Source organism: Rattus rattus, chromosome 6 (genome assembly GCF_011064425.1).
Source record: "Rattus rattus isolate New Zealand chromosome 6, Rrattus_CSIRO_v1, whole genome shotgun sequence".
In the NCBI taxonomy this organism is placed as follows: domain Eukaryota; kingdom Metazoa; phylum Chordata; class Mammalia; order Rodentia; family Muridae; genus Rattus; species Rattus rattus.
The window spans coordinates 47380825-47404967 of NC_046159.1; the positions used below are offsets into that span (position 1 = coordinate 47380825).

The 24143-nt window shown below is 44.0% G+C and overlaps 1 long non-coding RNA gene across 1 annotated transcript; it reads left to right on the plus strand.

The window, feature by feature from the left end:
- LOC116903467 lies at window positions 1-23386 on the plus strand. The gene is made up of 3 exons (XR_004388278.1): window positions 1-123; window positions 22697-22835; window positions 23282-23386. It is a non-coding gene; the product is annotated as an uncharacterized LOC116903467 (long non-coding RNA).
- The last annotated feature ends 757 nt before the right edge of the window (window positions 23387-24143 follow it).

Below are 24143 nucleotides of genomic sequence, written 5' to 3' on the forward strand. Positions count from 1 at the left end.
CCAGTCCCGCCGAGGCATCCCGCGCCGCACCGGGCCTGGCTGGGCTGGGGGCGCCGTTGCGACAGCCGGGAGGGGAGGCAGGGCCCAGGACGCGAGGTGGCGACAAGTCGCGTTTGGCCCCAGGTAAATGGGGGTCCGGCGGCGGCGGCGTCAAGCGCCAGCGCTGGGGTCACTGTGGCCGGGAGCTGGGGACACGGTGGGGTGGCGGGGTCCGGGAGGCCTGGGGGAAGAGGAGGAAGGGATGTCTGGGATGAACCCTCTGTTTGAAAGCTGGTAATGATGGGCAGCAACATAGCGGGGTGCTCACAAAACACAGATACCCAGGTGAAGCCTGATGTGGGTGGCAGCACGCTGGGGATGAGCATCCCCCTTCACCTCTACCCCCAGAGACAACTACAAAGTTGCCTCTATCTGAAAGCCTACCAGTTACTCCAGGAAGTCCAGGTTTAGAGGACAAGGGAGTCCAGAGCCAGGAAGTGGCCCAGCTGGGATCTCAGTTTTACTTAGTCCTATTTCCAAGGTTGGACTTTCGGGGACCCTAAAGCATGCTTGCTCTCTAACTCTTAAGTGGAATCAAACGTACACCACAGAAAGAAATCAGGCATTTTCCTTAAACGGTGTATGTTTTTCCTGGGCTATCTATTTCCTGGGTTAGTCTGAAATGGCCAGTCCCATGTTCTGGCCCTTAAACACCTTTTCTTCTACTGGGTCCCCTTCCGTACCAGCTTCTCAAACAAGCCCTTATTCTTAAGGCTTTTGGAGCAGCCTGTCTACCTTTCTGTCACTGGCCTCTTCATTTGCTTCTTAGCATAACAATTTCCCATCATCTGGTTTTATTTCCTCTTAAAATCCTGTCCATCTGAGTAGTCCCTAAGTAGTGTGTGTGTGTGTGTGTGTGTGTGTGTGTGTGTGTGTGTGTGTTTATATCACTATCCTCATTACTTAACGTGGGAACCAAAGTCAAGGGCTGGGCTGTATATTTTTCAGATATATGCTTTAAAAACTGTATGTGCATAATGGGCATCTTGGTGGGCATTCCTAAGCTCACCATCACAGAGAGCCTGAAGTGTCAGGCTGAGTTGAGTCAAAACTTAGCCTGTGACAGGTGCTGGAGAAGGAGAAAGGCATGAGGAGAACACACTGCTTATAACATGAGCAGGGCTATATGGGCAGCAGGGTTTAAGAGGAATAACAACATCCTTGTGGGGTGTGCACCTGTGGTCTCAGCGTTTGGAAAACTGAGTCAGGGGGTGGCAAATTGGAAGCCAATCTGAGCAGCATAACAAGGCAAGGCCCAGGGGAGCAGAACCTGGAAGTCAGTCCAGATCCTAAGACTTTGCATTTGGAAGTCCCTGGTAGTCAGTGGGTCTAGAATGGGCCTAGATACTAACACTTTGAGTAGCAAGGCCTTGGAAGACGGTTTGGACATTTTTGCAAAAATCTCATGGGAATGCCTTTCCCTTGTGACTGCAAAAGAATGTTTGGGAGGGTGCACGAGTTAGGATTTGCATTTCCATCATGGAGGTGAGTGTTTGCTGGTGTTGGTTATTGGCCCACAGTCTGGGTCTATGAAAGTATTCCCCTACCTTTGTGATCATGACATCTGCAGAGAGAGAGAGAGAGAGAGAGAGAGAGAGAGAGAGAGAGAGAGAGAGGGAGAGAGAGAGAGAGAGAGAATGTTCCTGGCATGTAGGTTGGTCCCCTTTGAGTAGTTTTCTAGAAGTCCCACACTACAGCCAGCACAATGCGATGGACTGCCACTCTCAGCGAGAGAATGGGAAAGGGATCTTTTTCTTTGTTTAAAGCCAGATGCATAGCCCTAGACAATGAGATTTTGCCACCATGTGGGTCGTACTTGCTCAGAGAAGGAAATTCCTTATAGTCCATGAAGACACCATCACTGGGTTCTTTATGTTGCTGTTAAAGGCAACTGTTATATACTGAGCACGTGGATGCCAAGCACTGCGCTAAACAACGAAGTGTTATTCAGTGTCATCACCGTGGCCATGTGTGGTATGTATGGTTACAACTTCTACTTTGCAGAGAGAGCAGTGTGAATATATAGAGTGTGCATGTTTGTGGGGGTAAGTGCAGAAGACAACCTAAATTGTGCTTCCTCAGGTTCTGTCCACCCTTTTGTTTTCGAGACAGGACTTCCCACTCTTCTACTGGTGTGGAGCTTGCTAAATAACCTGGGATGCCTAGCTAGCTAGCCCCAGAGACTCACCTGTCTCCTCTTCCCCAGCACTGAGGTATCAAGCAAACTTACCTGGCTACTTTATTTTAACATGAGTTCTAGGGATCAAACTCAGGTCCTTCTGCAAGGCAAGTACTTTACTGAGCCATCTCTCCAGCCCCAAACTCTGCCTCTTGAGATGAGAAAGCAGTGGGACAGATAACCAGCAGTGAGCAGCAGGTGCTCAGGACAAATGACAGCCCCTTCAAAGGGAGAAGGACTTTTCAAAACGTCCAGTCCAACACTTGGGTTTTAATAAGCCATCCATGGCTGAGTGGGAAGTAGGACCCAGGTCCTCTCATTTCAGGTCAGACCCTTTCCCCACTGAGTTGGCATTTTGGTAGCATTTGTCGTTGTGAATATAAATCTCCTAGCGAATCATTTGACCTCTCAGAATCTAGAATGTTAGCATATACAGAATGTGGTGTTGCTTTTCTAGGGTCTCTGGGTCTTTAGTTTGTATCCAAGGTGGGGGAAAATGGAGTTTAAGTGTATCTGTGTTCCCAAAGGGAGAGAACTAATCTTCAGAGAAGGCGAAGAAAAGGATTCCATGGTTCTCTTGTGAGACATAGACAGACAGACAGACAGACAGACAGACAGATGGATACATAGCTGGTAGCTGATATATAGCTGATAGTTGAATAGATAATAGGTAGGTAGATGATAGATATATGATAGATAATAGATGATAGGTAGATGATATAGATGGTAGATAGGTAGGTAGATGATTGATAGATAGACAGACAAACAGACAGACTACTATATAGTCTGATGCATTTCTCTTTGGAATCTGAGGTCTGGTTTAGTCATTTGCCTAGAATCAAGTAAGCCCAGCAGCAGTAGGACATGTAAATCATGACTGTGGCAGCACTCACATGTCTACAGCTTTCATTCCCAGCATTTGTTCAATAGAGTAAATTAGATTAATACTTAAAGAAAAGCCATTAACACTTTATTGGCCGGGATCAACTTGTTTTCTTCTTACTTCAGACAAGACTTACAAATATTTTCTTAGGCACCAAGTTGAGTGTCTCTTGTTAAAGGCAAATGAGATTTTTTTTCCCAATAAAAATTTCCATTTATAAGTAATTTTTCTTTTGTACACAGAACAGTTGAACCAACACCCCTCCCCATCAGTTATATTACATCTTTTTTTTTTTCTTCTATTTTTCGGAGCTGGGGACCGAACCCGGGGCCTTGTGCTTGCTAGGCAAGTGCTCTACCGCTGAGCTAAATCCCCAGCCCCATATTACATCTTTAATGCACGTAGTGTGACTGGTAATATAAACCAGCTTGTCCAGAGAGACCAGTTGGCACATGGTTACACATGCAGCTGTGGCTGTGGGTCCCTTCATCATGGAGGCCATCTTGACCACTACCTCAGGTCTCTGTCTTGGAGAAGATTGGCTTGACAGCCCTGACCTGGCTTTGAGAAGCATCAAGCCAGAGTCCGGGCCCATTGGGTTATCAGAGGATGGCATTAGGCTGTTCTCTGGCAGTCGGCCATAACTTCAAGAATGCAAATAGAAGATGGAGTTAGATATTCCCTGGCTCGTACCCAAATCAGTCATTATCTATGGACCTCTGGGAACGCTCTGCTTACTCTGAACCTCCAGACCTCTGAATCTCAAAGGCCTGCTGTGAGGAAGAGTCAGCTGGGTACAATAGAAAGCAAAGCCCAAGTGTGCCCAAGTGTGCACACGGATGGCATGTGATTAGCGATCACCGAAGATGATGACTGGACAGACAGATGTCCCAGCCAGGATACCTCAGTTCAGGAAAGAACAGCGACTAAGGACAAGGACGTTTGATCCCAGCTGATGAAGTACTAGTTTACATGCTTGCATACACTAGCTTGAATGACCATGTATTGTAAATACGTGACCAGATTTATGACACTCTTAAAGAAGCAAGGACCTGCCCTGAGACCTGAAACAGTATAAGTCCACCAGCAGGGGAAACAGTAACAGGGTCAGAAGTTAGGCTTCTAGGAAGCAGTTATATGTCCCTTGATTTTATGGATTTACCATGAATCCGTATGGATTCACCTCCATGTTTGTCACGCAAACACTGATGGCATGCTGTGTGACAAGGTACCTTGAATTCGAGTTGCGGGTAGAGAATATACAAATGGGTCAAGCTACATTTAGTTAAGGTGCCAGTCAGGTAAGGTCACATAACCACGTACAGCAATCACTGGTTTTGTGTCACTAGCGCATAAGCCTTGTTCTCTAAATTCAGAGACAAAAAATTAGTTGGAGGGGTTGGGGATTTAGCTCAGTGGTAGAGCGCTTGCCTAGCAAGCACAAGGCCCTGGGTTCGGTCCCCAGCTCCGAAAAAAAGAAAAAAAAAAGTTGGTTGGAGGAGGATGGGCAGAGAATGGAGCAGGGCTGGGCTTGGCTATAGCATTTGTTCAAAGAGTAATGAAAATTTCCTGAAATTAGGTAATGGGGACAGTTGTACAATGGATGGCCCAAGACACAGAATTGCATACAATGCAAAATAAAACCCAATTTGTATTAACTAATGTGAAGCCATCAGTATACTATGACCTTGTTAAAGGAAGGATAGTTGTCAGAGTGATGCAGACTTCTGCATGTGGTTTTCCGAGCGAATGTCAGCCTGCACTGTCCTGGGAATGGCCACAGAAGTCACCCTTGTTTTCTGAACGGTACAGGCTTGCCTCTTGCATGGGCTTCAGTACTTGTGGCGGGAGGCTGCTGACATGAGCTTGGAGGACATATAGAGGGTCTCAGTTAGCACCCTTCTGTCAGCCACATACTCAGCTGTCATTTGTTTATATGCAGCAATGCACTGGGTGTTCTGTGTGCATCGTCTAGGTTCATCTATGAAACACCCAGCTTCTCAGAGTGGTAATCACGTAATCTAAACTCGGACAGGATACAGTGGCAAGGGAAGGTGAATACCCAATTCCACATAAAGATGGCCGAGGGTATTATTACTATCCATTGCAGGTACCCTCAGAAGTCAGATGCTCTGGGACCCCTGGGACTGGACTTATGGCCACTTGTGAGCTGCCAGATATGGGTGCCGGGAACTGAACCTGAATCTTCTGCAAGAACAACGTACACTCTTAACCACTGAGCCTCCCTCTACCCTCAGTTATTAGTAAATGACAGGTAACTGTAGGAAACCGTCAGCACAGTGGTGAAATGGGCCGAACCCTCCTATTACAAAGTTGGGGAGGAAAAAAACAACACTGCGTTCTACACGTTTCTTAAATCACCTGCAAGACTCAAGGTCCCTCGTGTGCAGCTTTGTGTAGTGATTTCAGAGGCAGTAGGTGGTATATGCAGAACAGCGTCTTGCATCTGCATCTGAACAGTGAGAGCTTTTCCAAAAGGCACACTGCCGTGGAAAGGTACTTCCGGTATTGAGAAGGATCGCGAGGGGCCAACAGGGATGTGTTGTTCCTGCCAAATTTCCACCGTTGATACTTGTTTATTGAATACATATGTGACTTAAAGTCATGTCTCAGCACAAGGAAGAACCTTTATTTAAAACAGTTTTTTGATATGATAATGCAATTATGTCATTTCTCCCTTCCCTTTTCTCCTTCTAAACCCTGCCACGTACTCCCCTTGTTCTCTCTCAGATTTATGTTATCATTTTCTTTAATTGTTAACCTATATTTGTATATATGCTTAATATATATAAAGTCTGTATAATGTTACAAACATGTGTTTGTAACACACACACACACACCATTGCACGGTTGAACCATACATACTAGCATATCTATTGGTGTCACCCTTCTTTGGGTCATGGTTAGGCAGCCATGTTGGTGAGACTTCATGGGTGTAGATCCTTTTGCATTTCTGGGAGACACAATCTTACAACAGACTTCTTGACCCTCTACCTCTGATGACCTTTCTGCCAGCGTTTTTCACAATGACCCATGAGCCTTAGAGGCAAGGTTATGTTGTGGATGTATCAGTTGGGACTGGGCTCCACAACCATACATTTTGATTGGTTGTGGTTTTCTAAAATGGTCTCCATCAACTGCATAGAGACGTTTCCTTGATGCGCAGGGGTAAGATATACTTATCTGTGGGAATAAGGGTACATATTTAGAATGTAGTTAGAGATTATATTGGTTTAGTAAAGTGATGGTTGCAGATTCTCCTTCATGACCCATGACTTCTCCAACAACAAATTAATTGGCTGGTTTCCAGTGTTTGACATTATTTCCCGCTTGTTGAGTGAGTCTTGGGTCTAATTAGAGAGCTGCTGGTTACCGCCGAGCTGTGCGTGCCACCACTGCAGCTATGCTGTTACACTGTTGTATGCAGCTATGCTGTTATGCTGGTTACTGTTGTGATTCATTGATGTCCTAGGCTGGCTGTTTCCCTCCTTTGGAAACTTGCCTGGTGCCTTCTGGTATCATGAGATCTAATACTCAGGGAGGAAGCTTCTGGTTAGATCCACCTTGGACGCTGCATCTGAGGTATATATTTTGGGAGTCTTTTAGATAACCTTAGTAACTCAGAAAAGGGCTTCTGGTGCCTCGTGTTGGGATCTTTGTTAACCTGTGGCTTTTGAAGAGAGCGTTGCCAGCTAAAATGGTAATATTTCATTCAAACTTATATCTGTTTATATATCCACTAGCTCACATGATTATAGGTATTTTCAGGTAGTTGTTAACATTATTTCGTATGATCTCTCCAGACATCTTTACTATTATTTTTATCTTCCTCCCACCTTCTTTTATTTTTTTAACATGTAAGATATTATGTTTCTTTTTCTTTTCTTTTCTTTGTTTTTAAATGGGATATTTATTTATTTGCATTCCAAATGTTATCCCCTCTATAAACCCCTTATCCTATCCCCCCTTACCCTGCTTCTGTGAGGGTGCTCCCCCACCTACCCACCCTCTCCCACCTCACCGCCCTAGCATTCCTCTACACTGGGGCACCGATCCTTCACAGGACCAAGGGCCTCCCCACCCTCCAATTGATGCCAGATAAGGCCCCTTCAGCTCCTTTAGTCCTTCCCCTAACTCCTCCATGAGGGTCCCTGTGATCAGTCCGATGGTTGGCCTCGAGCATCCGAATCTGTATTGGTCAGGATCTGCCTCTCAGGAGACAGCTGTATCAGGCTCCTGTCAGCAAGCACTTCTTGGCATCAGCAATGGTGTCTGGGTTTGTTGGCTGCATGTAGGATGGATCCCCAGGAGGGCAGTCTCTGGATGGCCTTTCCTTCAGTCTCTGCTCCACTCTTTGTCCCTGTATTTCCTTTAGTCAGGAGCAATTCTGGGTTAATATTTTGGAGATGGGTGGGTGGCCCCTTCCTTCAACCAGGGGGCCATGCCTAACCTCTGGCTATGATCTCTACAGGTTCTCCCTCCCCTTTTTAGGATATTTCAGCTAATGTCATCCTCGTGGGGTCCTTGGAGGCTCTTGTTTTCCTGGCATCTGGGACTTTCTGGTTGGTACCCCAACTTCCCCATCCCCCATTGCTACACAGCTCTGTTCAGTTTCCTGACTCTGTTCATCTCCTCCATCTCCTCCCATACCTGATTCTGCCCTCTTTCCCCCCTTTCCCCTCCTTCTCCCAAGCCCCTCCCACCCTCTGCTTCCCTTGATTATTTTTCCCCTTTTAAGTAGGACTGAAACATCCACTCTATGGTCTTCCTTCCTCCTGAGCTTCATATTGTCTTGTGAGTTATGGGTATTCCAAGCTCTTTGCCTAATATCCACTTATCAGTGAGTGAATTCCATGTACGTTCTTTTGTGACTGGGTTACCTCACTCAGGATGATATTTTCTAGATCCATCCATTTGCCTGTGAGTTTCATGAAGTCATTGTTTTTAATAGCTGAGCAGTACTCCATTGGGTAAATGTACCACATTTTCTGTATCCATTCTTCTGTTGAGGGACATCTGGGTTCTTTCCAGCTTCTGGCTAAATATGGCTGCTATAAACATAGTGGAGCATGTGTCCTTGTTACACGTTAGAGCATCTTTTTATTTACCCCTCCATCCCCCAGTTAGAGCCCTGCTCCATTGTCCTACTCCCCATCAGACACTCTTACCAGACTATTCTCTGTTTCTCATCCGCCTCCACAATGGCTACCTTTTACTTACCTGGCTTCTGCAGTTACTCCAGGTAATGTGCTCACGTCTGGAGATCTGGAGCTAGGAACCTCTTATCAGGTGACCATTCTTCTAGTTTCCGTTTCACTCAAGAGCTGAGTGGACTCTTCTAGTGGTTGAGCTAGCTAGTGTTGTGGTCCTCAGTTTGACCTTTGAAGGATCTAGCAGGATGTGGGTGCTGTGAAGTTAGAGGGTTAAGGCATCAAACCTTCGCCTAAGAGTCCTCCTGAGGTGCTTGGAGCTAGCCATGGGTGAGACCTCATGCCCTGCTGCTACCTTTCCACTTACTCAAAAACCAACTCGGAGCTGGAGAGACAATGTGATTGGTAAAGTGCTTGTCTTGTAAACAGAGATCTACTAGGCTAGAAATAACTAATACAGGCAATATTTCAGATGCTTATCTGCCATTTCTATATATCCTTTACTGATGAACTTGTCCAGTTTTACCCATATTTTTCAGTAGACCATGTATTCATTACTGGGTTTTGAGAGTTGGCACTCTTAAGGGCCACTATGGTTCTGAATGCTCCTTATATCATAGATGTAGCTTTTGTGGAGTGATATCGAACTGCTTTAAAGTTCTTTTTTGGTAAGCAAAACCCAGTTGGTAGTCATGGTGTTCTTTTCCTGTGCAGTCACTGGATATTCCTAGCCTAGGACTAAGTGTGCAGGAGAATGACTTATGATTCCAAGGAGGTTTTTCCTAGTAAACACACTTCATGTTAAAAAGGAGTGTGCACATATTTTCTCATTGTATGAATCTTTCGTTCCTTATGTTTTTGACAAATTTCACCCATGTGTGTATGTGTGCTGCTCATGCCGTACGGGCCACACGCTCCATGCGCGGAGGTCAGAGGACATTTTCAGGACCTGTTTCTAACCTTCCACCCCGTGCTTCTTGGTGACCAGACTTAGATCATCACACTTGGTCTCGAGTGCTTTTATCCACTGAGCCATTATGCAAACCCCTTTAATATATTTTTAAAAGCAAGCGGTTTTCATTTTTATCAAGTCTCTTTTTTTTATTTTGGTTATTAAAGGGATTGCAATTTTGGTAAATTCTTGCCTATACCACATCACAAAGATTTTTGCCTATATTTTCTTCTAGCAGTTTTATCATTTTTGATTTTATATTCAGCTTTTTAAAAAATGTCCCACATTTAATTAAGTTTTACAGATAGTCTTAAGTGCAGTTAAAGGTTCTCCCCAGATATCTCCCGTACAGATACCCCAGCATTGTCCAGCACCCTTCATTAACCTTACTGCTTACTCACTCTCTTTCATATCTTGGTCACAGACTAATTGTCCGTACATCTGTGGATCTATTTTAGACTCTCTTTTCTGTTCCATCTCTTTCAAGATCTCAGTGCCACATTGCATTGATTATTGTGGTTTTACAATGAATCTCGAAAAAGAGACACTGCTGTTCTTCCAGTTTTATTCTTTTTCCCCCCCAAAATTTGGCTATTTCTGAGTCATTACCATTTAAATATGTGTTTGAGATTAAAGTTACCAAGAAAACGCCTGCTGAGATTTCAATTGGGATTATGCAATGAATAATTAAAGTCTTCAGAGCCCTGTCTCCTCCTGATCAGGGCAGAGCTTCTCACTTACTTGGTGGGCTGTTTAGTTTTAACTGTCACCTAAGATGAGAGTCTTGATGAAGAATTTTCTAGATGAGATTGGTTTGTGGGCATGTCTGTGGGAATCCTCTTGATGATCCTTGAGGTGGGAAGGCACACCTTGAATGGTGTCTGTACCCTGGACTGTCTGGGCATAAAGGAAGCTAGCTAGCTGAGCTACAGAAAGCAAGGGACCATGCATTTACTCACTCTGCTTGACTGTGGATGTGACGCTTTTAGTTCCTGCGTGGACTTCCTTGTGGTAATGGACTGTAACTTAGAATTCTGAGCCAAATGAACCCATCCTCCCGCAACTTTCCTTCTATCAGCATGTTTTACCACGGCAGCAGAAATAAAACCAGAATCTTTGGGTCGCCCTTAGGTTCTTTTCACAGATCTCTATTTATTTGTCTCTGTGTAATGTTTGTCAGATTTTATTTATCAGCACCTCATATTTTAAAACCATTATAAATAGCATTTAAAGAACCTTCCCTTCCAGGTAGTATTAAAAACTGGGTTGACTTTTGGAAACTGTTTTTGTATTTTGAGACTTTGCTAAATTATCCAGTCTAGCGGATAATTCCCCTTGGGGAAGTCCCACTGGGTTTACATACAGATTTTTATCTGCCACTGAAGATGACTTTAACTTTTCTTCCAACCTAGGAATTAACTTTCATAACGCCATTGCCTTGGTGATAGGCACCAATATTATCTTGAACAAATGGTGAAAGCAGACAGCAGAGGTCTCTCTCTTGCATCAGTGGGGAATTGTTTGGTATGCCACCATTAAGATAATAGTAACCATGAGTCTTTGTAAATGCCTGCATGTGAGCAAGTTCCCTTTTGCTCTGACTTTGCTGAGGGTTTCTCCATTTTTTTTTTTTTAAGTTTGGGTATCAATGTCAGATTTTACAGATGTCTCTTTGCATCTATTGACAATGTCGTGGATTTACTTATTTACATATTTATACAAGTGCCTGTTATCCTTTCAGGGTAAATCTGACCTAATAGGGAAGTACTCACACAGTGACTCTCATGAATATAAATGCAGAAATTCTAGACAGAATGTTAACAACTGTAACACAGCATACCTTTTCTCCAACACGCGGTCTTCAGTGATTATTAGGACTTTCACGGAGTGCACCGATCACTCTTGCTTCCCAGCCCTCTGTTTTACCAGCTTGGTGACTTTCCCTTTGTCTTCAACTATAAAAACAACATTGATGTCACCTGCCTCAACTCTGACATCAGTAATTTGTGTCTTTTTGTCTTTTCTAAGTCCTGAGGTAGAACTTATCAATTTTTAAAACCTTGAAGAATTAGATATTGCTTTCATTGATCCCCACCCCCTTCATTGTTTTTGTCTTTTTGTTTTCTGCTCTGACCTTAGTTTTCTTTCTCTTTAATTTGTGTTCAGTTTTGTTTCCTAGTTTAATGTGGGAGCTGGAACCCTTGACTTGAGGCGTTCATTCTGACTTGTGTGCCCTAGACTGTCCTCTGTCATTTAAGCAGCATCCTATGAATTTAGTGTGTGTGTATGTTTGTATCCACTCATCGAAGAATGCTTCTAGCTTCCCTTTGGATAATTCCACTCACCAGAGAACATACTTGTGTTACTCAAATTCCATTAAGTTTATTGATACTTATTTTATGGCCTGGAATATCTGTGTCTCATTGGTTAAAACAAATAAGTTTCGCATGCAGTTGGCAAGAGTGTATCATGTCTTTATTGAGTGGCATGTTCTGTAAATGTCCATCAGATCAAGGTGATTGACATTGTATTAAAATATTTATGTTCTTTTTTATTTTTTCTGGTCTACTGTGAGAGGAGTATTAAACCCATAACTGTAATTTTGCTTTTCTGTATTTCTGCTTGACCTTGCAACCATTTGCTGCTGTCAGGGCTAGAATTTGAAGTTATTGGATCCTCTTCGAACATTGGTGTACCTGTGTTCTTAGTCTTCACTACTGGTATTGAAAACAAATAACTTTGTTCTGGCTTCCTTAATGTGGCATTATATGAGAAGAACTGTAACTAGAACAAAATGACTGTAAAAATTAACTTAAAGATACACATTATTAGGGGCTGGGAGTGGGAGGGAGGGGGAGGAGTAGGGGGAGAGGGAGGGAAAGAGGAAGGGAGAGAGGAGAGAAAAAAAAATCCCAGGCTTAAATTGTGGGCCCAAGTAGAAGTTACATTGACTTGTAGATTGCTTTTATGATCAATCATATCCTGAGTATATCTTGTAATAAAATTATTTTACAATAAGACTGGGAAAAGACTCCCATCTATATAGTAGGAAACTATAGTAACTAATTTTTCAACTGTCTTTTTTTAAAGACAGGTAGCTTTCTGCTTGAGCCGTGCTTGTCATTCTGTTTAGCAGTCACTAACATGCTGTTAGAATATAATCTGTTTACATTTATTGGGTCTATTGCTACCGTGACACTTAAATCCGTCTCCCTGCAGTTTGCTTCCTGCTTGTTTCTCCTGCTCTCCTTTTCTGAAGTTCACTATTTCTTCCCACTTCCTGTTAGAGCCTTGGCCGGATTATTTGCTCTGGTTCGTTGTGACTTTAGCATTTTCTCGTTGGTCCCTGCAACTTAGCACAGTCTACAGAGCTACTCTGCATCCTCACTCACAGCGTAAGAACTCACTCTGGCATTCTCAAGCATCCCCTGCACGGGGCTGGCAGGTTTCTCTTGGGTATGTTATGAAACTCACACGTCACCATTGTTTTTATCCTGATGACCCACTAAACACCAATTGCGGGCTTACATTTGCCTTCCTTGGGAAGGGCTCTGGGGCAACTCTCACAGTGCGACTCTACCTTCCGAGCTTTGCCTGCTCCAAAGTATCTTTCTTTTTTCTGCTTTTTCCTTTGATTTTTCTCTATTTTTTATTTCTCTTTTAATTTAATTTCTCTATGATTGCCACATTAAGTAAGCTTTGTCGATTTTTCTCTATTCTTTTCACGCTTTTGATTTTATTTCTGTATTTTCTTTTGTCTGCATTAGGTTGACACTCCTCCCTTCCCAGTTTCTTCCTTCCATCCTTCTTTTAATGAGGCAGGGTCTGAGATTAGCGTGGTTACTCTGTAGTGATCTCCCTGCCTGTCTGAGTGCTAGGATTACAGGTGTGATCACCATGCCCAGTTCTTTGACGTAAGGATTTCTGCTGTTAATGGAGGGCTTGTCTCTTCTCTAGTATGGGCATCTAATGCTATGAATTCTCCCTCAGCAGCAATTTCACCTCTTTGACAGATTTCGTCTTAGATTAACTCAGGTATACATGTTTTAAATTTCTTTACTATTTTTCTCCATATGAATACTGTTTAATTTTCAAGCATTTGGAAATATAACCCCCTGTATGGGACATATGTACATGTCAATGTGTGCAGTCATGTGTGGGGATGCATATGCATGTGTGTACATGAAGATTGGAAGTTGACAACCAGTAGCTATCCTAATCCTTCTCTACAACTTGGGGAGGCAGGGTCTCTTGGTGAGCCTGGAGTTCATCGATTTGGCTAGGCTAGGTAGCCGATGAGCCCTAGGGATCAGCTATGGTTTCGCTGGTCTGGACCCTGCTTTTACACTGGCCATTAGGTCCTTAGGACTGCACACCAGGCACCAACTGTGCTGTCTCCCCAGCCCCCAAATTTCTTAGTATCACTCTGTTAACAATCTCTTTAATTATTTTAAGGTGTGTTCTATTGTTTAGTGCATAATTTATCTTGGTGAGCTGTTAGAATAATGTCTATTCTGTGAAAATATATACAGACAGACAGACACACACACACACAAACGTGTGTGTGTGTGTGTGTGTGTGTGTGTGTGTGTGTGAACTAGGTTGTATTAGCTCGTTTTGTCATTCATTCCTTCTGTATCTTTGCTGATCTCCTACCTGTTACTAGAAGGGGAGGTCCAAATCCCTAAATGTAATTGTAGGTGGCCTGTTTCATTCATAACCATCAAGTGTTGCTTGGTGTACCTTAAGGCTTTGAAGCCTAGTTGTTCGGCACACAAGTGTTTAGAATGAGACATCTTCCTGGCAGGGATGCTTCATGCTCTGCCGTGCCTTCCCTTCCTTGTTGCGATGAACTTTGCTCTGCTTTCCCTGGCATCAGTTAACCACCTTCATTGCTTACACGGTCTCTTTCTCTTCTTCATCCTTTCCCTTTCAGTTTATTCACGTTGTTGTCTTTGAAGTATCTCTTGTAGATAGCAATTTTGTTGGGTCATGATTATTTTAATTTATGTGTGTCTGTGTCTCTGTACGTGTGCGCATGCATGCATGCATGCACCTGTGGGAATTATTTGGGTGTCATTACTCCCCAGGCACTGCTCACCTTGACATGAAGTCCCTTGCTGGCCTCGAACTCACCAAGTAGGCTAAGCTGGCTGAGCAAAGAATCCCAGTGTCTACTTGTCCCCACCTCTGGAATGGTTGGCAGTGGTATCCCAGACATCTGCCCATGCACCCTCCCCTGCTGGGATTGCAAACATAGGCCACTGCTCTTTTCTTTTTTAATACCTGGGCTCTGGGAATTGAACCCACACTTACAAGATGAGCAGGTTACCACTTTACAGACTGCAGTTTCCTCAGCCTTTGTTCTTGTTCAGCTCACGCTCTTGCTTTCTGGGTTTCAGGATCTGAGTTCCCTCCTGGTGTTGCTGGCTTGCATGGCTGCACAGTGACAGCTGTGTCCTTTGTATTTGGCTGGCGTTGTTGTCTGTGAGCTTCCTCCCTTGCCAGCTCCTCCCTTCCTGGTACTCTGTCTAGAGAAAGCCCTTTCTTAAGACTCTTTCTGTGCTTCTGGGCATTTCTGGGTGCCAGTGTCTCCAGCTCCAAGTGCGGGCAGGAAATTGCACAGGAAGACCTAGGGACCTTCATCTCTATGTGTCAAGGACCCAGCTGGTGCCTGCATTCTGTCCTTCTCACCGTCATCTTGTGGTTTATTTATGGCAGTTAGGGACTGTCCGTATGCTGGATGGGAGGAATGGGGAAAGCATGCTCACTCTGCCTTTCTGATAGAGATCTCCTCGCTTTTGTAATTGAACAGCGTTTACCTAGCTCAGAGTCCTGGATGGACAGTCTTGCTTTATCTTCTCATTGAGTTGCAAACGTTGTTCTACTATTCTGTCTTTGTACCCAAATGATTTTCTATGAAAAGAACTCTCTATAACTTTGCTCCCATTCTTTTCCACGTAATTTTTTTCTGGCATTGAGCAACTTGATTATACTCTGTCTTGGTGTGCTTCTTTTTTCTTCCTTTGTCTGGGCTTGGACTTCATTGAGATTTTAAAAAATTAATTGATTTTTTAACATGCTGAAAATATAATGCAATTTTCATACAAGTCTATAAGAGGACTCTGAATATATTTCCCCATTCCCCTTTCAATGCCAGGCAAACACTGAGCTATACCATCAAGTCCTAATAGAGACTGTCTCTGTGGGTTTCTGACATGTAAACAGTCCTCCCATAGCCGCTGACTCCACTGAGTTTATGATACATACCAACTGTAGTCTGATGTGAGCTAAGTGTACTGTTTATTCAGTGGGTGGGTGTCCGTGCCACTGAATACACAGAGGTGCTATTTCCACCATGTTGTTTCAAATGCTCAGAGACATAATGTGAATGCATGCCCAAGTCAAGAGCCTACCTCATTTCTTAGAAGACATGGAGATGCTTTCAGGGGATGGAAGCAAGTGTTAGGAAGACAGGCTTGGAAGTAGGGAGTTGGGTTTGAAGGACTCCAAACTCAAGTTTACATGCTTGTTAAAAAAAAAAGAAAAAAAGAGTGTAGACCAGGCTGGCCTCTGCAACTCCTGCTTCTTTAGTGTATCCTTCTCGCACGCACTGTGAAGTTGGCAATTCTACTTATTAAAATAGCAACATGGAGCGGAAAATGCTTCCCACCCCATCCCTGACGCCATGTCTTACACCAGAGTGCGTCCTTTGAGATAACTGCTACTGCAGCATTGCCACACATCACCTTATGCTTGGCTCAAGTTTTAACTCATTTTGGCAGATATGTAATGACACATGCCCACCATCACGGTAGCACAGAGAATAGTTTCCTAGCCCTAAAAATCCCCACGTTCTACTTGTCCATCTCTTTCTTCTTTCTGTGAGTTGCTGACTCACTCATTTTTGTCTCTGTAATTTTCTTTCCAGAATATTTTAGGTTTGGATTCATACAGTATGTGGCCTTTTCAGATTGGTTTATCTCAACTAATAAAGTGCACCTAATGGTTCCTCTGTGTCTTTTAATGGTTTAATAACAGGCACACTTCTCTCTTTTTTAAGATTTATTTATTTATTCTATATAAGTACACTGTAACTATCTTCATGCACACCAGAAGAGGGCATCAGATCTCATTACAGTTGGTTGTAAGCCACCATGTGGTTGCTGGGATTTGAACTCAGGACCTCTGGAAGAGCAGTCAGTGCTCTTAACCACTGAGCCATCTCTCCAGCCCCACACTTCTCTTTAATTGTACTATTCCACCGTCAGCTCACCTGTTAAAGGCCACCTTGGTTTCACCTGAATTATAACAGTCCGAGAATAGCTGCTATAAATGTTGGTCTATGTGCTTGTAACTCATAAAGAACTGGGGTGCCATTGCTTGGTCTTCTGGGATGAGGACTCCTCGCTTTGCAGGGTGCTGATGGGGTCTATCAAAGTGGTTGTGCCATTTAGCATTTCCAGCAATGAATGTGAGTCCCCACTGCTCCATATCCTTGCCAGCATTTGTTTGAGGTTTTAGCCATTCTAGTAAGTCATGCCGCTGTTGTTTTAATTTCCTGATGATACAGAATGTGCTATTTGCTGCCTCTATGTCTTCGGTGAGATGTCAGGATCTGTTTTATTTTTTTTTTCTAGTCAAGTCATTCATTTTCTTGTTGAGTTTAAAGTGTTCTTTATATATGTTGGAGCTTTTCCTATTTTTATGTATTTATTATTGGACTTAATGCCTGAATCAGGGATTTGTTGAGACCTTAGCATAGCTAAGAGGAAAAAAAAAACCACAAAAAAAACTTTCTTCCTTTTTTTTGTGGGAGAGATGGAAAAATATTTTCTACCTGGAAAAGGAAAAGAATGATTGCTTTCCTAGGTTTTTGATCCAGAAAGATCTTTGGGCTGTCTCTTGTAAACAGCCCGCACTCCATGTTTCTCAGCTGTTGATGAAGAGTGGAAACTGCCACTCTGCTCACTGTCTCCTCCCCTTCTATGGTTCCACTAGGAATCCAGGGCTAACATCAAACCTGTTAGCAACTCACCTGAACTTGCAGACAGTTACTCTGGCGTGGATCATGCTATTCAAACCACTTGCTGATGCTGCTGAGGAAAAGGGTGCCCTGGGGTGGGATGGAGGCTTTAGATTATACTGTCTGGCCCCCACCCCCCAGCCCTTCACAGCACAGTGATAGGTTTATGTTACAGGACTCATTTTCATTTTATGTCTTTTTATTTACACACCAAATCTTTTGCAAGTAATTTTAATTCTCTGTTTTATGAGAGAGGGGCTCTGTGTCTGAGCATTCCCATATAAAAGAAAGAAAATGATTGTTTTTAATGCAGATTTGAAGGAAATATAATGGATTTCAGCTACAACAATTTCTCCCCATTTAGAAGAGATGAACACCTAGTTAGATGAACAATGTCATTCCTCCTATAATCGGAATACATCCTGTTTCCATGACAACCTGTACTTACCAGATTGCCTGGTAAAAGAAGTATTTTGATTCTGTCTTTGATAAAGGACTTGACCATGCTCTTCATTTCGACAATTCAATTCTATTCAGGGCTTTTATTTTTTTCCTCCTCTAACACAGGGTGCTTTTGAGAGCTAGGGCCTGAAGCCCATTTTAGAGGTGAATTTCCTTCAGAATGAAAGGAAAGGCTCCCTAGCCAAATGCTGATGAACATAGGAACCGAGGCCACTGCCTTGGTCTGGTCACAGTCATTTCTGGTATCTTCCTATTAAATTAAGTCAACAGCCACGGTGCTCTGACTTATTAAGGCACTGTTTGATCTGTAGAGGAACGATTCCGCTGTTCATTTCCATCTGGACTTTCTAAACAGGAGGTGCCTCTCTCACTGCTAATTTATATCTTGTTTTCATGGGTGGTCTGTGTCCTCTCACAGCTAAATCCTGTTCTTGCAAGGAGAGTACTGTTAATGATTTTCTCTCAAAATGAAAAATAGGGAATTATTTGTGTCATTAACTATGCTTTTTCAAAATTTGAAAAATAATGGTACTACATTTTATCGACAAGAGTATGTTTACTGTAACATGAAATATTTAAGTTCAATATTATAAGAAAACATGACCCTTAGAAATTTTAAGAATGGTAGGGAATTGATCAAAAATGTGGGAGAATTCAGTCTAGTTCTAGTTAGATTGGGAAGAACAAAGTGATTCTTTGGTATCCCCAAATCATTGTCAATGATAGCAATTATTTATAATCTGAAACACTCAATACAAAATCACCAGAGGGTCACCATGTATCTCATTGTCTATTAGAGCTCACGTTTTGTAACAGACCCTCTGTGTCAAGAGGTACATAGCATTAGCCTCTGAGAATGAGTTACTGACCAAAAATACTAAGAAACTTTTAAAGTAATGCTATAGCACAAATGTAACAGTATGTATATGCTGTGTAACAATGAAAATAAAAACAAGTGAGACATCACCAGGTCTCTCTGGATTCCTACTGATATTTGTCCTAGTTCAGGAAACTTAGTAACTAGAGAGTTTCCCCCTGCTGACTACCTGACAGCATCTTCATGGTTCCTAATTAACACTTCCCATGGAAGTTACAGTCCTGAAAATATTACACAAATATCTCCCTCCCCTCTGCAGCATGTGTGTGTGTGTGTGTGTGTGTGTGTGTGTGTGTGTGTGTGTGTGTGTGTGTGAGAGAGAGAGAGAGAGAGAGAGAGAGAGAGACTTCATTTTAGTTTTTTGGGTTTTTTTTTTTTCTTTTCTTTTTTTTCGGAGCTGGGGACCGAACCCAGGCCTTGCGCTTGCTAGGCAAGAGCTCTACCACAGAGCTAAATCCCCAACCCCATGAGACTTCATTTTAAATTCTACTTTATTTTTCCTTACTTATTGACTGCCCATCAGTTGGTAACAAATTCCCAACCTTTAGTGTCCTTAACTCTTTAGAAATAAATGACTGGTCTGGGGAGATTGCTTAGTTGGTTAAGTTCTTAACACAGAAGTATATGTTCCTCAGCACCCATATAAAAATCTGGCCACAGAGGTGTGATCCTACCTCTGAAGAGCAGAGACTGGTCCCTGGATCTCACTGCCCTCCCAGCCTCGTTAAATTAGTGATAACAGGTTCAGTGAGAGACCCTTAGTTAGGTGGACTGGACTGAGAAAGGCACCTGTTGATCTGTGGCCTGTATTACATTAACACACACACACACACACACACACACACACACACACTACACTGTCACAGAGCGGGGGGTTGGGGGTCGAAGAGGTATGCAAGATGTGTTATTTAACGGAATAGTTCAACAGGTGCTTTTGTGAAGGTATCTTCCTGCAGGGGTCACTCTTCAGACATCTCCCAAGTTTACATTCCATAAACATTAGTTTTTGTTTTGTTTTGTTTGTTTGTTTTTGAGCTCTTCAGAGGCAAGCTCTCACTTCAGGGGCTTCGGCTAACTGAGGCTTTGAGAAACATAAATTAGCTGGTCATTTCCTAATATGCTGTGCTACTTCCTGATATGTTTGCCTAGTAAGTTTATACTTTTTTGTATCAAGACTTATGGTGTCATTGCTGTGACATCAGGGGAAACTCATGGTGAGCTACCAGCCTGCTTCTAACTGATCCGCCGCTCCAAGTTTTCCAGGGCAGGATACTGGGACATACCATTCAATGCTCAAACCGGGACAATCCTAGGCAAACAAGATGGTTGTTCATCAGCCAAGACTACGGAAGATGGACTGCAGCAGGAATAATCTAAGGGAAAAGTGACAGACTACTCTGCAGCCACAGCAAAGGTCCTTTCCTTACTTGGAGTTCCTAGGGTTAGGCACATGACCACTATTTCTGAAATTGTCAGGTCTCTGTTTTTCAAACAACAGCAGATGCAGAGTTAATTCCCAGCATCCCTTTTGCTAAAGTAAGTGTCCTAAAGTACTTTGCATCCCTGGTTGGCAGTGCCCCACATCTCTTTGTATACAAAGTGCACTACGGAACTTTTCCTGACCGTCAAAGGACTGTTGAGATTGTGAATGGCGGAAAGGAAAAGTCTCAGGCAGTACTGAGGAGATGTAAGCACAGTCTGAGTAGGCCAGCAGGTGAGGAGATCTGATTCTCCTATGAGCCAGACAAGTGCTGAGAATTGGGCTGTGGGAGGGGGAGGGGACAGACGTGTCCCCAGGAGTTCACGTTAAGGCTAAGCTTAGATACATGGAGAGAATAGGAGCAGGCTTGCTTGGATCACATATATTTTCAAATATATTCAATATAAATTTACATCTTTCCAAGACTATGGTATGTTTATATACCTCTATTTATGTACACACGTGTATATATCCACATACATTTGGAAACAGACTTCCAACTGCATTTGAAAAGGTGGGAGGAGGTGTGGAGAATTCAGGCACTAGTCAGCCTGTGAGAGACGGCCACTGGAGCTTGCACAAAGAAGAATTAAAACAAAGCACATTGTAGGGGGGCAACATATTGTCTATAGACGAGAAGAAGAGCCGACACTGAAAACAAGGCAGTCCGCGTGACTCAGGTACCCTTTTCAGTTCCTTAGCAAATCTTGCTGATGTGCCAGTAGGTGGCAGACCTGTACAGGGCGCTGGGACATAGACATGGGACCAGATATTCCGGGGTGTGTGTGTGTGTGTGTGTGTGTGTGTGTGTGTGTGTGTGTTTTGGGGGTGCACTGTAGATTCATGAAGCTTGTGACATAGTCTCTGAATGAAATATTCAGGAGGGGGCACTTTACATTCAAGTGGAGGCTTGGGGCAAGAGACAGAGCCAGCTATGAAGAGTAAAGGAACTGGCAGATACAGAGTTATACTGCGGCCCTAGAGACAGTTCTGAGGACAGGAAAAGAGGCAGCTCAGTGACGGACAGGTGCAACAAACGTAGGTCCTGTTGGCTGCCAGAAAGAGTGTCACTTGTCCTGGGAGGAATGAGAAGTCTGAAGGGCCGTAGGGCATGGCGGGATCAGTGTTCGGAGGCTTAGACCTAGGCTACTGCGTCAGCTGTTTAGAGAAAGGGAGGCTGGCTAAGAGTGTGTAGCAACTGCCCATGGTGTCCTTTGCTGAGACTCAAGGAATGAGGAGCAGGGGTGGGTGGCATCCCCATGAAAGAGGGAAGACCAACTCAGAAGGAAGACAGGACACAGCCCACAGTGGGCAAGGAGGTGGGTGGCTAGGAGTTCAGAATTCCCTGGCTCGATGCCACATTTGCTTTGCCTGGTGACTAATAGACTTGACTCTTCATGGTGTGCTAGGTCCTTTACCTATCTTTTCATTTGCAGCTCAGAACCAGCACCTTGGGAGCCATTAGATCCTGGGTCAGTAAGGTTGAGCTTTTACTGTGTACAGCGCGTAAAAGAGGGCAGTCCACCAAAGGCAGTTATCTCACGTCTCCTTGTCTTGGGTGAGGAATTTGAGGCTCAGCAAATTTAATGTTCATGGACTTTAGTTAAAGCCGTGTTCAGACTCAGGCAAAGCAACTGTTGTTAAAAGTACACACTGCAGTCACTTCCCACCCTACTAGAGCCCCAGACTAGTTTCCTTCCCTCCCCTCTCCCCCCCCAAGCCATGGCTTTAGGACTGACAACTTCTAAACCTTGACTGCTGGAGGCTCTAGGCAGGTCTGCGCCCCAGGCTTGTGCCTTCTAGCACCTTGTGTCTGTAGTCTGAGGTCTGCCACCTAGTGGTCGCAGACATCCTTTTTTCCTTCGGGGTTCCTAGGTGGAAGACAGGCCGGCTGGCTTATTTATAGCACCACAAACTGTAAACAGGAAACGTGTCAGTCTCAGAGAAGGAGCCCAGCAATGTAAACGGCCTGCACCCATCCGACAAACAATTAGCAAGTGGGTACAGATCCAGCCATAGACTTACAACTGTTCTGTTCTGTCTGTACCATTCACTGGTGACCTCAAGAGCCTAGGATGGTGACATTTGCATAGCAGATCTGCAAGCATTCACTGGATGGAACGTTGGCAGTATCTTTGTGACTGCCCTGTCATGTGCACATTTTCTTGTTTAACGATGGCTTGCGGGATCTGGACCGTTGGATCTGGGCTGGCCCATTTCTCACATCTGGAACTTTGGCACATGGGACACAGGCTTTCTGGCCTTAGAGAATCACAGTTTAACTGCCAGGATCTACTCTGTGCTGCTTTGTATGTAGCATTGCCACTATGTAGACACACGGTAGAACTGTCTCCTCAAAAAAAAAAAAAAAAAAAGCCAACAACAACAAGAACAAAAAAACCACCAGACATTTACACCCATGTTCTGGCCTTCTATACCTTTAAAGTATAAGGTTTGCTTCCCTGTGCTGTAGGAATGCATAAATAAAGGGAATGTCCCTAGCTTGCCCTGAACTATATATATACATAGTCTTTCCACACATCCTTCCTTGTTTAAAGGAGGGGACCGAGTTAGCATCCTTGTCTTCTCTTCCAACTCCAACATTCTACTGTTTCTGTGCCTCCCAGGGAGCCGGATATGAGTGGAAGAGAGAAGACCACTTGTTACTAGGCAACCAGCACCCGCCTCACCCATGTTACCATGGTGATGATGAAAGTTGGGCTGATGGGATTACCAGCTCCTGCTAATTGCACATGAGCACTCAAGGTCTCTGTCTCTTTCTTGCTTGCTCACTGGGGTCCACTCTCTTGTTCTTCCAGGCCCCATAGAGAGATCTTCTCTCTCATCTATGGTTTTCCTGGGTCACCCTGGTACACTAATGGAGAGCAACTGGAAATGGAGCCTGGCTGTGCCTCTGAGTAGCTGTGTGACCTTGGGCAAATTACCCAGCTTCTCTGGGCCTCCATCTCCTCGTTTGGAAAATGAAGGGTTGGAATGCAGATCCCCTTGGAAGGTTCTTTCCGGCCCTCAAATCCTCTGATGCCTAGGGAGCATGTCAGGGGAACAGACCACACTGTTACCAGGCAACCAGCAGGCACCCTGCCCAAGTTGCCTTGGTGACTGGATACTGGAGGGGAGGGGAGTCAGTGCTGCAGCTAATTGCTTAATTATTTATGAGCGCCTCAAGTCCTTTCTGTTGTTTTTGTTGCTAGGGGCTGTGGGGTCACCTTTTCCTCTCTCCCGCCACCCCAAAGCACCTGCATTGTGTGTTATGCAATGAGAGAGCACCTTGGCCTGGACCTCAAGCGACGTTCTAGTTCTGCCTTTGCCATGTCCTAGAGCAGTGGCCTCAGGTAAGTCAGCTCACCTCTCTGGGCCTCCTCTCTTACAGCCTTGTGTTTGTCTAGGGAACACAAAGTACCCTGTCTACCTGGAGGCTCTGGCTCCTGCCAACGACTTGCAAAGTGGGGAATGCAAGTGAAATGTTCCTTGAGCGTTTTCACTCAAGTACAATTTTGAAACATATTGAGAATCAACATGTGTTTGGTGGGAAGGGGACAGAGTCTCACCATCTTCTCTCCGGTCTTTCACCATGTCGCCTGAACTCTTCCTTAGCCTAAGGCCATTTATATTTTACTCACTGTGCTCTGCCAACTTCCCAAGTGGACCTCAGGCCTTCACAGTATAAGATGCAGACACGCAGTTAGGCCATTCAGAGAGAGACAGAAATCAATGTAAAAGTACAGGAGCTCCTTCTTCAGTGACTGATATCCATGTCGTGATACAGCAGCCCATGCAATTTCGAGTGCCTTAGAAGCCAAGCAAAGGGGTGATATATCATGCGGAAGAAGTTCCAGGCTCCTTCTGGTCCTAAGTCCTAGAAGGAGTTCATTACGTGGCTTTTTATTTTATAGGAACTGCTGATAGACATGTAAAGTGAGTCCTTTCCGGCTGAGTGACTACTACAGGGTATGGGGAAGAATCAGACTGTGACGGTGTGGCTAGTTGTGACCATTAGGAAGCAGCCATCCTCTTCACTGATGCTTTAGAATTCCATGCAGATAAATGTCACCG